The 16,637-nt window shown below is 41.0% G+C and overlaps 1 protein-coding gene across 1 annotated transcript in view; it reads right to left on the reverse strand.

The window, feature by feature from the left end:
- EXOC4 (exocyst complex component 4) overlaps nucleotides 1-16,637 on the reverse strand; it is a 413,543-nt gene that overhangs the window by 330,147 nt on the left and 66,759 nt on the right. The gene's annotated exons all lie outside the window — the stretch shown is intronic.

Below are 16,637 nucleotides of genomic sequence, written 5' to 3' on the forward strand. Positions count from 1 at the left end.
CATTTCAGATTCATTAAGTACACCAAGTCAGCTTTATTCTGCTAAGCCAGCACATAATTTAAGTGAAGTTTCACAGGCAGTCTTGCTGGCCTTACTTGCAAAGCCAAATTAAGCAGGTGCATAAATGCCAGCATCATCAGGATCTTACTGAGGTGCTGGGACTGATATTATTTTAACACAACCATCAGACTCTTTAGTAAGGCAAAAAAAGGACAACTATGAATCAATTACAGCCTAGCGCATCTACAAAAGTTCACATTCACCCCAAAACGATCAATCTTTCCCCTTGGATGGACCAGCCATTGCTTTTTTTTTTTCTTTCCCTAGCGCCACACAGACCCAACACCCCAAAACCCCCCAAATTTGGCACTCTGAAGCTCAAAAGGAGCAAAAATCTCTGCAACCACTGTCAGTGAAACATAAGCATTTTCACTGGGCTACTGCAGCTCCTGCAGTATCATGTAGAGCATTTTCAAGCAGATAATGACATACAACAAGCTGAGCTCCAAAAGTTTTGATTCCATGCTCATAAAGGTATTTTCAATACTCTACACACCTGCAAGAAGTTTTACCTTCCCAATATCTTAGCCCCGACTACAGTGAAAAGATAAAGACATTTTCAGCAGGTGGAATGCATGGATGCACAATGACAGGAAAGCCCTCTTCAATACAGAAAGGAACTGGAAAGCGGAGAAGTAGAGGAGCTCTTCAAAAGATCTTTTGTCCACAAGATCAAAAAATTTTCCATCATTTTTTGAAAAAGTTTGCTTCTCCACTCCCATTCCACTAGTGAAGGTTTCACAGAATTGGGATTATAATCGTACTACCATTAGATTACCTCTGCATCGACCTGGAAGAGTTGCAAACAGTACCCTATATATCCAATTAAACCATTCAGCACCAGAGAGACTATTCTAAGAGTAAAAGCACAAAAAAACCCACTTAAATACCACCCACTCCCTTGTTCTTTCCTTGCCAAACACGCACATGGTTGCACGTAACTTTAGCAGTCTATCCCAAGCTCTAAATTACGTCTGCGTAGCAGACCGGTGTGCAGACACAGGAGTTACTTGGGTGTTGATAAATCGGGACTACCTTGAGCAAACAGACTGCCCAATACCTGAAACTGCTCCTCTCAAACTGGTTCTGGAACATCTGTCCTGCAAAGCAGCTGGCGTCGTAGGGGCCATTTGAGGGATCTTGACTTCTAGACTCTTTAAAAACTGAGCTCATCTGCTTTTTCTCATTAAAGGTATGTTTTGACTTTGATTTATACTATAAAAACCACATACTAATGTCTGTTCCCCAGCCAGGAAAAAGAAAAAAAAATGTAAATTAATAAATTTCCCCTAAAGTTAACTGTATTGCTCTACCCTGAACATGTTTGCTCACTGCACTACTCTTGTTTTCCAGAACTTACCCCTTTAGCAGATACTGAGTTAAAACTCTGAGGGGTCTCCAGCAGAGAGATGTTAAAGGGATTCACATTCCTTCTACACAACCTTTCAGAATGAAGCCAAAAACACTCAGGTTCGTTAATACAGCACAATATTATGCATCCAAAAGAACATGTCCCTAATAGATCATGCAATAATCTTACACAGACCATGAAAAACTATTACAGGAGACTGTGTTTCTATACCATCAATTAATATGTGAACCTTTAACTCAATTTTTAAGGAAACTGTTAATGATATAGCTCACAGCAAAACTAAATGCAAAAGAGAAGAATGTTTAACAAAACCTTCAACCTGAACCCTTGGCCTTAAAAAAGCACTAACAGAAAACACAAGGCTAGCACTTCTCACTAATCGCAGGAGGCTGAACCGTTGGGAATGTGTAGCACCAGTTAGAGCATGCAATGAACAATCCACTCAACATTACAATAAAGACTTCTCAAAAGGCAGAACACATTTTTGTGACCTTGGAGATAAGTCTCATAATCTCATTCTCATCTGCACCTGCAGAATCCCTTCACTCAGGTATTTGATGTTTGGATTTTCGTTCAAATGACTTTGCAGAGAATGTCAATACATGTTTAGGTGGACTGTAAGAACTAGGAAATCATTTTGCTTCTGCTGGTGTTTGACTACAGAATACGTTTAAGCCTGTCAATGCAAAAATTCAGATTAACATCTGGCTAGTTTTCAGAAAACGCAGTATATATAAAGTAAAGGGAATATAGGCATAACAGTAGATATGAAGCATAAGTAACAAAAGAACATTTCTCAAACTCAGTCTCTGAAGAGTATTAAACCAAAGAACATGATGCTGAAAGAATCGTTGCTACGAAAGGGAAGTGGGATTTGGGAATACAAGGACCAAATTCTAACCTGCTTTATACAAGCTGCAAACTCAGAGAATTTAAAGGAATCACACAGGTTGCCCTTAGGGGAAGACTGACTTCAAGTTGCCGTACGAATTTCTACAAATCATATCTTCGGATCTACATATACTCAGATGCATTAAAGTACCTGTTGCCCAGAGGTGCAGAGGCTTTCTTCACCCTTCCAAATAACTCTGAGATACTAAGATTTGAAAATCACAAATTACTAATTAGTGTAAGCATAAAGAGAATCACAATTCTACTTTAAGCAAAGCGCTAACTAGTTGCTGATATAACAGTCCTGTCTTGAACCACACCATGCGTGAAGGTAGTGACAGAAGTCTCTCTCCATTAAGACTACTTCCCACTACAAAGCTGAATCAGAAGGATGTTCAAATTTAGACTGCAACGTGATGCTTTCTAGGGCCTTGGCCTATCCCCCCGCCAAGAGCAGAACCAAAACCTAAGCACGCACTGAAAATTATTGTCACAATTTAACTGCTGATACAAGTGTCCCACCCCCTGGAATCCTTATTTTTTTTCAGGCTTCCTCTGAGTGTGAAGGCAAAAGTGCAGTTTGTCTGAAATGTATTTACAAACCTATTTTCTAATTGCCCAAGCAGTGGATGTTAAGTACTAAAGAACTGCAAGGCGTGCAGGACGCTGAAACATGTGTTGTTGAGACGAATGCCTCAAAAACATGGCACCTGAAAATTCCACCTGTCCCACTGGAAACAAAAGTGTCCTTCAGACAAGATTACCCAGCTGCATTCGCCTTGCAATGCAGAAGGAAGCTGAAGCTTCTAGAGTGGAAAATATGGCTAACTTGAAAAGAAAAAAAAAAATCTACAGTTTCTTGTCTTACACGATACTGAAGAGCTACAAGCAACACAGTTTTAAGAAGTACAAACTCTGCTTGCTGTGGATGGAATTGCAAGAGTTGAATTGCGTGTCTGATACCACGCTGCAGACAAACCGAAGGACATCACTAGCTTAATCTCCAGTCAAATGCAAGGATCTGTACATACTAAGAGGGAGATATTAGCAGCAGTGTTACGGAGAGATTATGAAAGTTTTCAGAACACTCTCCACCGCAGTTGTCACGCCCACAGATCTTTGGTAACGTCTTAATTTTTCCACACTAGGATCAAGACGGGCTCTAAAGGAAAGACACCATCATGAATTAAGGCAAATTATCAAGAGAGGTTAGCGTGAGAGAACAATTCAAAGGCACCGTCGTTTATCACTTTGGCAGGTAACGTGGCTGGGAAATGGAGTTTTTCTAACAGGGCACCAGGCATGTGACACACGGATTAAACAGCCAGGGAATATAGCACCAAATCATTGTAATAAAGTGAGATCATCCTTTTTGTATCCTAGCTAATCATGTGTAAATCTACTGGTTTATTTCATTGTCCTTTGTGAGTAAAGAGGGAAAGATTTTTGATATTATGCTTAAGGGAGCACTCTCATTTATCTATTTCCCGACCCGCTGGGAGGTGTAACTGATTTGGATTATTCTCCCCGTCATATGCAACAACTTCCAACCTCTTAAGCCTAGGAGAGAAAATTAATGACACGATTAACCTTTCTGCAATTGGAAAGAATCTACCAAGTGGCAGATAAGAGTCCTGTTCGCACTTTCATCGTGGGTATTGCACAAGGCCATAGGTCAGCCCTTGGAAAAGACAGCAACCAGCTCGCCGTCCTCCACCCTTCCGTCAGACCTCCTGCTCCAAGCCTTTTCCAAAGGAGGTTCAACACAAGAGACTCTGCCATCAGCAAGGCCAGGCAAACAGTTCCCCTGTCTATTAAAAAACAAAATAAAAAGTTACACAAAGTGTTATTTTTCTTGGAGGTTTACCCCCCTCTAAAATCGTGTTATTATAATGCAAAATTAGATCTGGGATTTTCAAAAGAATCTAAAGTAATTAGTTGCCCAAGTCCCACTGGATTGCCAAGGGATTTAGATCCTAAATGCCTTTGGCACTTTTGGAAAACCCCATCCATCACAGAAATTCACAGCAATGGCTCAATAAAAAACACAGAAAAACAAGTACTGAGTTGAGCACAGTTTCAGAGTTATTTTTACAGCACTTTACAGGGCCTCTCAGCCACTACTACACTGGGAATAGTACGCACCACCACCAAGTTTTCCACCAAAAAAGCTCTGGGAAACAACGTTTCACCCACAGAAACCACGGTAAAAAGTGATCAGTAACATTACGTCGCTGTAATACTAAAAATAAAAGGCAATGCTCCAGTAAATAAAAGCCACAGAACCACACCACTCAAAACCACAGCATCTAAGCTAAGCACATGTGTATTTTTCATGCTCTTCTCCTACTGCTGCTCTTTGACATTTTTTCAAGCAAATGCAAAACAGAGGGAGTCCAGCTTTTATTACTGGAAAGAATGAATTAACAATGCAACACATTTTATTATTATTTTAATCAGTTTCCAGCTCACAGCTTCACCGAGAGTACACCAACAATCACACATTTCTTAGGCCTTTTCCAGTAAATGAGGACCCTGAAGAGCTTTACAAGGCATTTAATTACATACTAAGAGTAGAACGACTGTATACAGGCCACATTTAATTAACTAATTCCCTCATCTCCCCCTTTTCTCAGGTGAAAATGGGTTTCCATGGTTCCTAGCATGGACACAGTTACTGTCTTTTCCAGTCATTTGCTTACAAGCAACAATTACCACGTTGATTCTAGAATAAATACTGCTGTTATTTTTGCACATATCAGAATCACAGAATCACTAAGGTTGGAAAAGACCTGTAAGATCATCAAGTCCAGCCATCAAAATACTCTATATTTTGATAGATATGGGTCTTTCCTGTTCTTCAAGTGGGTCTTCAAGACTGCAATATTTGAAGCTATATCTAGGGCTGTGCTGAAGACCCATATTAGAAGAACACGGAGGACAGAGGAAAAAAGGGTTTGTCTACAGACTACCAGCAGCCTTACGGATGGCTACCATCGCTCGTATTTGTTGCGTGAAATAGGAAGCCTCGACATTCAGTCTTGCTGACTTTGATCATTGACTGATCAACCATAAATACAGCAAACTAATTTTGTAACGTGGAAGTGAAGAGCAGTCTTTTCAAGCCTGGAAGCTCAAGGTGGATGTTCGTAGCAGAAGAAATCTCCATACAAAACCCACATGAGACCTACCATCTCTTTGAAGTCTGCACACCAAGACAAGAGGAACACAGATAAAGGAGGGAAGGGAAAGACTACAGGCAAGAAACTCAGATCTAGTAAAAACAATGTTTAAATACGCAAGGTATTTACTATGGGCAGAAGACAGAATGACCACAAAAATGAAGTCCCATCAGTATTATTTTTATCATTTTTGGGAAAATGGGGTGGTTACAGAAGATTCTCGGCATTCTTTTTAATGGTTCTTAGTGGTCAGCTTTTGAAGAAAATCTTCAAAGTTAAATCTTTAAACAGAGGGAATGCATATTTCAATATTGAAATTTTACTCTTTTAAACTGGAAAACCCACTGGGGTCCTTGGCCTACCAAACCTGTAGGGCCACTGACATCAGGAAATCATCAGGCTTACTTCTCCCATTCCGCATTTCCTCCGGTGCACCAGACTGGCCAGCATGGGGCAAATTGAGAATTAAAATAATCATGTACCTGGAAACGAAGCAGTACTGACTAAATCAATTCCCTTTTCCTGCTCCCACAAGTTCAGCCTGTGGGCTCTTCTGATTTCTCTAAATCCTATTTTGGTGGCCATGTTTGGTGAAGGCATATGGGTTAGGAGTTCCACAGAGCGCAGCCTGCTAGGGAAAAGGGGTTTGCAGAAACACACTGTAATGTTATTTAGAATTTATGTAAATCCCCGCATGAACTTCCATTACCTACTGTTGGCTCTTGGCCAGTCAAAACAGATATACAGACTATGTGGTTAGAGAAACACCCATTAAATGATCATGCAAATCTGTATCCCTCTTGATAAGGCAGAGAAGTTGCATATTTCACATTTAAAACTTGATTTCTGGTGTTGCAAATGACAAAGGGGTCCAAACAGTAGGCCCGTCATACCTGTACGTATCAAGAGCTAAAACCTGTTACTGATTAGTAAACCTTCTCCAAAGAGTTTAAAAGCATTGCAAACTAGATTCTTAACTACATGAAACAAAATTAAATTTTTATTTTAGCTCAGATTTTTTAAATAGCCTTTTTTGTTCATTTTAAAAAAATGAAATCAGAACATTTATAATAGAGAAATAAAAATCAGCCTATTTCAAAGTCTGTCTATGTCATTGTGGAATAATTGCTGGAAGTAACTTAGGAATTAAATTTATATTAAAGGTACAGCACTGAAGAAATCTTCAGGGTGGAGTGTGGCGAATATGCAAGGAATCCATCCCACAGAAGTTTCCTAGGCAACCTAAGGTGTTGGCAAGGCCAGAGGAGCTTGGTGTGCTGATGCTAAGAGAAACTGCACGGAGGGTGGAACGGAGCGAAGACACCGCGGCCAGGCTCTGTGATAAGACGGGAACTGGAAGGTACTATGGAACTGATGAGCTGCATATTTACCACCCTGAGCCAACAGCCTGTCATTTTTTGACAAAATACTATCCTTTGGGTGAACTTTGCTCATTATAATCTTGTTATAATACCAAAAAACACACCTCCATCCCAAAGCTACCCACCTCCAAGGCGCGACCACCCCTCACTGAGCTTACGCTCTGGATTTTTCTTAGTCTATACCTTTAAAAGCAGAACAAGAAACTTTTACACCAATTACAATAGAGGTATGTATGACTAGAGTCACTCAAGCTCCACCTGTAAGGACAAATAATATACAAATGGCTTAAGAGAGGAGGGATGCCGGGGAAGATACCATCACAGACCACCTCTGACACCTGGGATCAGTCGATGGGCTGAGCCTCTCTTCCCCCCCACAGGGATGCCTTTGGGTAAGATTCGAACACTTGGCTATACTGAGTGCTTCCCCGGGAGACTCAAAAATCTCTATAGAGTTGCTTTATAACTTAATGCCTTTGGAGCCAGGCTATATTACTCATATTCTTGGTATTTACACATGCTTTGCAGGCAGTAATTTTATCACTGGCAATCCAAAAGAACTTGTGCGTCTGTTGCTTCAATAAACTGCACTATTCACTAATCTAGCCGTGACAGTTCTCATTGAACGCCACCAAATCCCTTAAGTGTGGCCGTGCTAGTTCATGGAATGCAACTAGACTGAAAGCGTATGGTGTTACGAGTGTATGCGTAATTGTGAGAGTTCAATACATTGAACACGACCAGACTTGTTACACAGAGAATTAGGCATCACTCAGAATCTAAGCCCAGCCGCCCCCAGCCCCTCCGATATCGGAGGACAAGCTGGAAAGCACGGGGGTTTATTTTCTGACAAATTGCCTTGCCCTTTAACGCAACAGTCATATTGGCACTTTTGAAGCACATGACATCAGCACTTCCCACAAAGAAGCAAGACAGAAAAGAGTTATGAAGTGCAATTCAAATTTTCCATTTCAGCCACCAGAATAGAGAGGAAGCAGCCTCTCCCAAGTTTATTTCTGACAAGTCAATCAGGATATCTTTTTTTTTTTAAAATTCATGTTTAGATGTCAAAAAATGCTGACCTACAACGCCACTACCAGAACACCGCTGAGTGTAAGGGAAGGATTTGGGGGCAGATGGGGGTTGTTCGTTCTCAACGTAAATTGGGAATTTGTCATTTCCTGCAAAGCAGGCAGGCTTCAAGCTCTTCAGCCGCTCTCAGTCCAGAGATCACCGATCATCAGCCACTTGCTGGTGGTTTGTACATACACATTTGCACAATATACATAGAAGCAGAGCCTATGTTCTCTTACAGTCGAGTACTTTGGCTAAAACTTGGTGAAAGCCTTGGACAGCTGAAATTGCTTAAGCCAAAGAATAAATGCAAACTAAGTAATTAAGAAAAAATATCAAGGCTGATTCTATGCTTAAATACTTTCTCACCATGTCCTGTCAGTCATGTACATACCCTCAAGCATCACAGTCGAATCACTTCAGACTGAAGTCTTCATTATCTATAACCATAGTTCGCACCATCCATCGAAACACTTATGTATGTATAAACCCAATGACCTATCACTCAAAAATCACTGAGAGCTATTTGCATACTTCCTAAATAAAACCACTTCAAAAGGCAGCTGGTCAGCATAACCATTAAAAAAAGTACAAAATAAACAAAATATCGAAGCCTGCAGATCATCAGCAAAACAGTCATCTCCAATTTTTGTTGGGTGCTTTGCATATTCATGTCCTGATTCTCAGTGGCGCAGAGCATCCATAATGTCAAGAGAAACAAACAAACAAACAAAATCCTAGAAACTCTTACTAAAACCAACAAAAACCTCACATGATATACTCCCTCCTTCTACAGCATCACACCAGGCACACCAGAAATAATAGAAATACTTCCAAACCTTTCCGTTTGTTTCACTCATTCAAACATTAGCTCCCCCATGTGTAAAATACAGATTGGCATCACCCTGGTGAGATCAGATGACTAAGTCACTTTGATGATGAGACGCATGCTGTGAAGTAGATGTTCCTAAAACGTTTTATGTATACTACTAGTGATACACAACAACTTTCAAAATGGTGCCTATGTGTCCAGACCTGCAGCAGCAACAGCTTCCAAGCGCACGTGCACAGACTTGCAGTTGCCTTCGCAAGTGATAAGGAGCTGCCATTGTCCTGCCTACAGTGCTGGGTCATGACATACGCATGTCCATAAATGCGGCACCTTCTCTTCTTGCTCGGGCCCTGGAGCAAGGCTGAGAGTGTGGTGCTGATGAAGAAAGGGAAAGAAGGAATGAAGATGGGGGAAAAGTGTAAAGGGATGCACATGTGTGAACGGAGAGCAACAAGAGGCAAGTAGCAGGGCTTGCAGAATGAAAGACAAAGAGAAGAAAAAATTAATACCCTTGCAGCCCCTTCTGAGTGTAACAGATATAAACTTCACGGTTTTTATCTGAGCAGGGCTGAGCTTCTTGACGCACGTGGTCTCAGTCCTAGGAGTTCATTGCTAGGGGCTCACCTGCAAACATGCCTGTCTCTGAGCAAAAACCAAAGAAAAGAAGATAATGGAAAGAGAAATTTTAGAAAGGATTTTTGCTAATGCAATTCTGTAGTTTTCTATGTCACAAATAATTACTAAGAAAAAAGCATATAGCCCCACCTCCCCAACAAAGTTGAGATTTCATATCAGGAAAGAAACAGCAAGAGCTGGTAAACTTCAGGGGAAACAAAGATTCTACCTTACAGTTTTGTAAATGTCACGCATGGTAAACACAAGTAGTACACAGCACGGAAGCGGAAAGGCTTTTAAGCAAAACAGTTTCCAAACATTTCCCTCGGATAATCAGCTACTCTCTAACATTAGCAGGAATTTGCCTGCATGAATCCCTCATGCACTGCTGTCAGATTAGACGTCTTGCAGTGAGGACATGATGAGCGTTTGGCCTTTTCCCGTTCACAGTATTTTTACGATGCTAGAAAGAGTACGACTCACTGCCTTTAAAGCTAGTCACACAGGGACTAAGTGTGAATAAGCTCAGCACATCAAAAGAGACGTGGTTTTATAGTCCTATAAAACATGCCTACAAATGCTGATGAACTACTTGTAGTCTCTCCTAATTCTAGCTGACAGCAGGAATAAAGTGCAGCGGACGTTGATAGTAACCAAAAAAAAAAAAGCACATCAGACCTAACAAAACTGTTCAAGAATCTAGGGAAATGGTTAAAATGAAAGATACTGCACATATCTGCAGCCAAGTTTCCATTTCTTCTACATCATCCCATTAATTAACAATTCCAAGAAGATGAAGGTTAACAAGCAATTTACCGGCTGGAAATTTTGCACACTTTACTTGGAATACCCATATTCCTGTTGGCAATTTGAAATGCAGACTTCACATCAGGTGTGACAGCCACTTCACAACCTTCTTAGTCCTTCTCACCAAACTTTCAGCTCACAAAAGAAAGGCTTCCAAGTGACATCACTGGAACAAAGGCTGCAAAAAATTCTGTGCTATCAAGTTTTATAAATTAGAAAGCATTTGACAACGGCCCAGGATTCAAAAGGCGCAGGTTTCACTCCAACTGCCAAATATCAGAGTAGGGAACATGTCATTCCCCCATTCTGTATTCCCAACCTTTTCCTCAGTGCAGACTTTCTCTTAGCCTAACACCTAGCAGAGCTGACTTCTACTTTCACAACTACGTTAAACAGCTTTTTGAAATTATTTACTGCTGGGGCTCTTTACAAGAATTTGTGCACCTTTATCTTCCTTCAGAAGACCATCTAAGTACATGCTTTTAACTCATGTGGATTTAGCTACTTAAATATTTTAGGTATAACTCCAAAAACCCTTTGAAACTATAACTTTGTAACTATGTTCAACTATTAAAAGGAAAATCCACCTGAAATGAAGAGTCCTTCAAGTACAGAGCAGCTTGATGCTCTACAGCACGGACAGAAGAGGATGAGTTTTTTCCTTGCTCACATACCTGCAAACATTCCATTAAATGAGCTAATCTTTTTTAAAATCTCCCAAACCATAAGCTTGGTGACCTCTTCTACAATAAACTGCACAAGTGACTGTACGCTGTTCAAACAATTCATTTTTATGCAGGGCTTTATCTCTTTGGACTTTAGAGTAAACGTTAGTGTTTATGAAATACATTGGCTCAACAGCTCCAGGATAAAAATGATTCTCAAAACGAAAGCTGTTAATGCAGTCGTATTCGCACAAACTTCTGCTGTGTCACCATGCTAATACAGCGCAGTTCAGTTAGCAAGGACCATTCCTGGGAAAGACAATAATCCAATGTTCGCAGCCAGCTCAGCTCTGGACCTCTTCCAGGTACCTGTTACCAAAGCAATTCAGTTAGTTTTAAACACACTTCACTTCAGCCAGAATCATCCAGTTAAAGAGAAAACAGATCAATTTTGTGCGTTTCTACTTCATATTCTTTGTTTTTAAAAGGACAGTATGCCATTGCTATCTCATTCTTTGCCCTTCTAGCTGCCTAATACATCCCAATGCTATGAAACCTCTTTGCACTTGCTGACACACTTTTTCACCTTTATCAAGGCAATTTCCACCATTCCGAATTCCAAGTGCATCTTCTTCAGAGTTTAAGAAAGTAACTTGGTACCTTTCTGTTTCAAAAAATGTAAGGAGAAGACTTGAATTATTAGTTGGAGCTAATCTAGAAAACATTTTCACAGAGAGGGGAGGCAGGACAGTACATACCTTCTTGGCAAGACCAAAATTTAAAGAAAAACCTTCCTGAAAATAAACTCATCCCTTCCTAGATTCAGAATAGATGACACTCTTCCTGGACCATAAACTTCCACAGAAATTCTCATGCGCTTTGTATTTGCAGAAAAAAAAGTTGTGTAACACTCACTGTGCTGGATTTCTTAATGTATGCTCTGAGTTCACGTCAAACAAGAAACAGGGGGGGAAAAAGTGCCCAGTGACCTACTCTAATTATCTAAATTCCATTTTTAAATACCAGCATCCTGGAGAGTAGAATGCTCTCTCTCCCTCCTTCATGCACCAAATATTGACTGAAACTGTATTTTTCAAAAGCTGCAACAAATCACTTTTGCGACCATCATCCTCGCAGCTAAATGAGAGACGAGCATTAATGAGACAAACCAGTCAGGAATCCAAGGGCATCAGTTCCACACACTTAAGACCATTTAAAAGGAGCCAAAAAGACTGTGAGGCACATTATTTTGAGGACAACCACAAAACCATTAGATTTCTGTAAAGAGACCTTCTGAAAAATAACGTTAGTTTAGGTTCAAAATATTACCTGGTGAACTTCCCAAATGCAACAGAAATTTCATATATTGCTCTGACATTTCAACCAGTATTTATGGCGTATTAACACTAACGCCACTCATCCGAGAATCTTATTTTACTTTACAAGTATTAACAGTGTCACAAATAATTCATTCATCATTTAAATGCAAAGGTTCAGCAAAAAGAGGTTTGGTTACCTATTCCAGGACACGCTTATTTAACTGAAGAGTCAGACTGCATCACAACTGCGGAGAGATTCAGAGCTCGCGACTGGACATCATTCCTAAGCTCCTGCTCTTAACATCACAAGCCATTTTAGTAAGTGTTTTGCATGGCTCTCAGACCTGTGCTGAGCCACCCAGGGTAAGAGCAAAAACCACCTTGTTTTCCCATGAGCGGGTACCTTGAGGTGCCACTCCACACAGCAGCTTAGGCTGATGAAAGCTGCAGTTGCCAGGATAAACCCTTCACCTTTCTTCTTCGCGGTGCATTCCCTCTCGCTCACTCCGGTGCCAACACTGACACAGTTCAAGGACCTGAGCAAGCAGAAAACGCAGCCAGCAGAAAATACTTGGCCAAATCAGCTCCCTCAAATTAGACTACTGTCAGGAAAATGAGCAACACTGCCAGAGCAAGGAAAACATCCTGGGCTACAGAAGAGGAAAAATAGGATCACAGCACAGCTGGCTTAGATCTGCATAGACTGACATGGAGTTGAACCCTCTACACCTTTTCCATGAGGATGTAGTGGGGTAAATTGAGTAGTAAGCCTGCTGAACGCCACTGTCTTTCCCCCGCTCACCTGCGTGCCTAAGAGAAGCAATAATTTTTGCTATTAATTCACTTACAAAATCACAGAGTGGCTCAGCTTACAGCAGCAGAGCTGTGAAATATATCTCCAAGTGCTCTAGCAGCACTCCCGGAGAAGTATGGCACAGCAAATACAATTTAAGTGCAGCTTTTCAGCAAGATCACTCACGTTGCTGGCCACCAGACCTAGCTGTGTACCGCAGAACTACTCCATTTCCCTGCTCAAATCCCTCACTCTAGTGCCATTCCTCTTTATAAAGAAGGATATGTCACACAGCCTTTGGATGGAGGAGCATCATATGCAAAGAGAGAGGCTTTCTCGATCAACAGTTTCTGCTACCTCCAGCTCTGCAGCAGCAGAACAGTAGTGTGTGGGCAGGGAGCAGGCTTCCATTTCTCTTGCCCCAGTTTTCTTACGGTGTTTCAGCAACGTTTAGGCTGCTAAATCACACTATTTTTGGAAAACACCCGAAAGCATTAAACAGAAGACCCAAAAAAAGGAAAGTAATAATTGTCAGTGTCTCCTCAGTAGACAGACCACCAGACAGTCTGCTAAAAAGATGTATGTCCCAGAGCACATATGTGATTTTCCCTCTTTTCTGTAGAAGCAAGAAAATAGATATTAACCACTCTCAAAAATTTGAGATCCGTCAACTACAAATACTACCACCACAAAAGGAGAGAAGATCCCTTCCTTAGAGGCAAATAGCACCAGCCTAAGCTGATGACAGGATACCGAGCACACATGGAGATGTCTTTGGTATTTTCTCTAGCAGGGGGGTACTGCACTGAGATAAAATAGCTGACAGCGTGATCATCCTATCACTAGAAAGGTGACATTTCTGAAGAAGCTGAATGAACACTGGTATTATTCAGCAGGGACAGATACCTCTGTCTCATCGTGCTATCAAAAGACAGTGCTAAAAAAAGGTGAAAGAACTGTTAGAAGTTCTGAGCTACCAGCAGTTGGTCCCCCAACACTAATACAACAGGACAGAAAACCCCTTACCTGGGCTATAGGGTTTTGGCCTGGACTGAAAAACTGAAATGATACAGAAAGACTGTGCTGCACCCAAAACCTTCTGCCTTTTTCCCAAGCGTGTACACCACTGTGCCTTTCACACAGCACAGCCTTCATAATTTGGGATGGGATGATGCAGCATTTACACTGAATTGTGCCAGAAAACCTCAGAATTCCTCATTGCGTTGTCCTGAAGCAACTATTCATGTCACTACATCCCTAACTGCCGTTGTAGCACAGCTCACAGTTCTCTCCAGCCAAGTACTTGGTCCTACAGTAATTATGCTCTTCAGAAGGATATTCCACCCACTCCTACACTGAAGAGCTAAATTAGCTCTATGCACAAAATGCCAAGTTAAAATTTAAACAAGTTTCAAATCTCTCCTGTTGGTACGGCAATACAACTACAGGCCATGCTGGCTCCAGTACAAGTAAATAACTTCAAACCATGTTTTCCTGAACAAGGCTGCTCTAATATTTTGACAAACTGATTTTTTTATTTGTTTGTTTTCTAGCACTCCAGCACCCAACTCTAAAAGGTCACTCTGTCTTCTTCCTGTCAAGTTCAGCATTACTCTTCCATTCTCAGAGAAGGTCAAAAATATGTAATATCTGCATGTTCGGTATCTAAACATTGCACAACATTGTGCCACCTATCTAATACTACACTGCAGTGCTCAGTGCAGTTATTAGGAAGCATTCAGAAATCGAGCTACAAAAACAAGCTGCTGAAAACAATTCTCTCACATTTCCCACAAAGGATCATTTCCAGCCAACCATGAGCGCACATTATTACTTTTGCAGAGAACTATAAAGAGATAACCTTGCTGTAACGTATTTCACATGCAGAGATTCACAATGTACATGTGCGAAAGACTATCCATGTGAATTGCAGAGTCACGTGATGTTGTTCTAGCATGATGAATAAACTTCATTCATTACGATCTGCAGGAACTGCATTGTTTCCCTGATGTGCCTCGCCACGAACCCACTTCCTCCAAATTCTCATCCTCCCCCAACAGCAGGCACATTTAAATAAACACTTAAAACTGAGTTTTCTGTTCCCTCTGCCGCTAACGTAGGGTCTCCTCTCAAAAAATTATCCTTATTTGGTAAAACAGGATAGAAATAATTTAGTCTTAGGATCAAAGGTTTTCTTACAGTGTAAGGTAAAAAACTTTTAATCCACACCAATGAAACTAACATACAAAAAACCCACAAGATTTTGAACAAAGAAATGGAAGATTTCCTCCTTTCCGTGTCAGTCACTGCTCATCTCTTACCCTAAACCAGCAAGAGACTATGGATCTTAAAGTGCTGCTTTTATGCATTGAAAAAGCTCTTTTAGAAGCTTTTCTGACTCCATCCAACACCTCTGCTGTCAGGCCAATAGCCACAAAACCTTGACAAGTGGGTTGTTGTATTTTTCTTGGCATGCATTTCATAGAAAGCTTGGTCAAATATTTTCTCCCCCACAGGGAAAGCGCATTCACTCTCTATATGTGCACACCTATGCATGCTTCTGTACAGAAGTTCTATCAACATTGTTTTGGAATAGCCAGTATAACTCACTCCCAAGTTCACCACTCACGAGGAATGAAACCACCACAAACTCTCACTGATAAGGGGGAATTACCAGCCTTGTCATTCTGCTTCACTGAAGATAAAATTTTGGAGGAGTCTCACTCCCAAGGCTTCGTCCTCCTGGAGCAAAGTCTGCAGAACTCAAAGCTCTTAAAGTTTTTCTATACCTCACGGATGACAGTAATATGGCTGGAGGTATCCCACACCAAGCCCGGTCCTCATGTCCTTAAGTTTAATTCTTCCCTTTAACGGGGCCAGACAGCTTCAATTCTGTGACATTCTTTTGTTTAGAAAACCCATCACTAACCTCTGGTTGGACATTCCCAATCAAATTTTTGCAAGAACAATACTGAAGGGAGGTGAAAATCTGTATCATGGAGAAAACTGATCAAGATTTCTTTAATAAAAATACTAACTGCTCTAGAAAGACAAATAAGCGGATAAGGAGACAGTGGATGTGATCAAAGGCCCATACCTTACATTTACCATGTCCAAGAAGTATCTAAATGCACACCATGCACACAGCTGGCATTTGTGTAAGCAAAAAAACTGTGCATCACCGCACAGCCAACCAAGCCTTTAGAGCAACAGCTAAATAGACCTGTGCCCTACAATGAAAAACTGTATTAGAGTAGGAGGCAGAGAGCATTTTTCAAGAACAGGCCAGGGGTGGAACGACCATCATAAATCTTGCCACCTCTTGTAAATAATGCCTGGCTCATTTCTTTGACCTCCTCTATCAAATACTGGGTGAGGTGTACATCTGACTACTATATATAAAGGCAATTCCAAAATAAATAAATAAAAAACTCTAATGTGCATGTGTTAGCCTCACAGCAAGAGTGAGGGAGCAGACATGTGGCAGATGACAGCTCTGCTGCTTGCAAATCTCAGATACTAAGGTGATAGGCACGGTACCAGAATAAAGCCTAAGCAAGGTACAGCTTTAGTACGCTACAGTTAAGAGTAAGATCAAATAAGAATTCCCTGAAAACATGCTGGCAGCAAGTGTCTCAACTGACT

The sequence above is a fragment of the Gavia stellata genome, chromosome 4 (genome assembly GCF_030936135.1).
Source record: "Gavia stellata isolate bGavSte3 chromosome 4, bGavSte3.hap2, whole genome shotgun sequence".
NCBI lineage: Eukaryota > Metazoa > Chordata > Aves > Gaviiformes > Gaviidae > Gavia > Gavia stellata.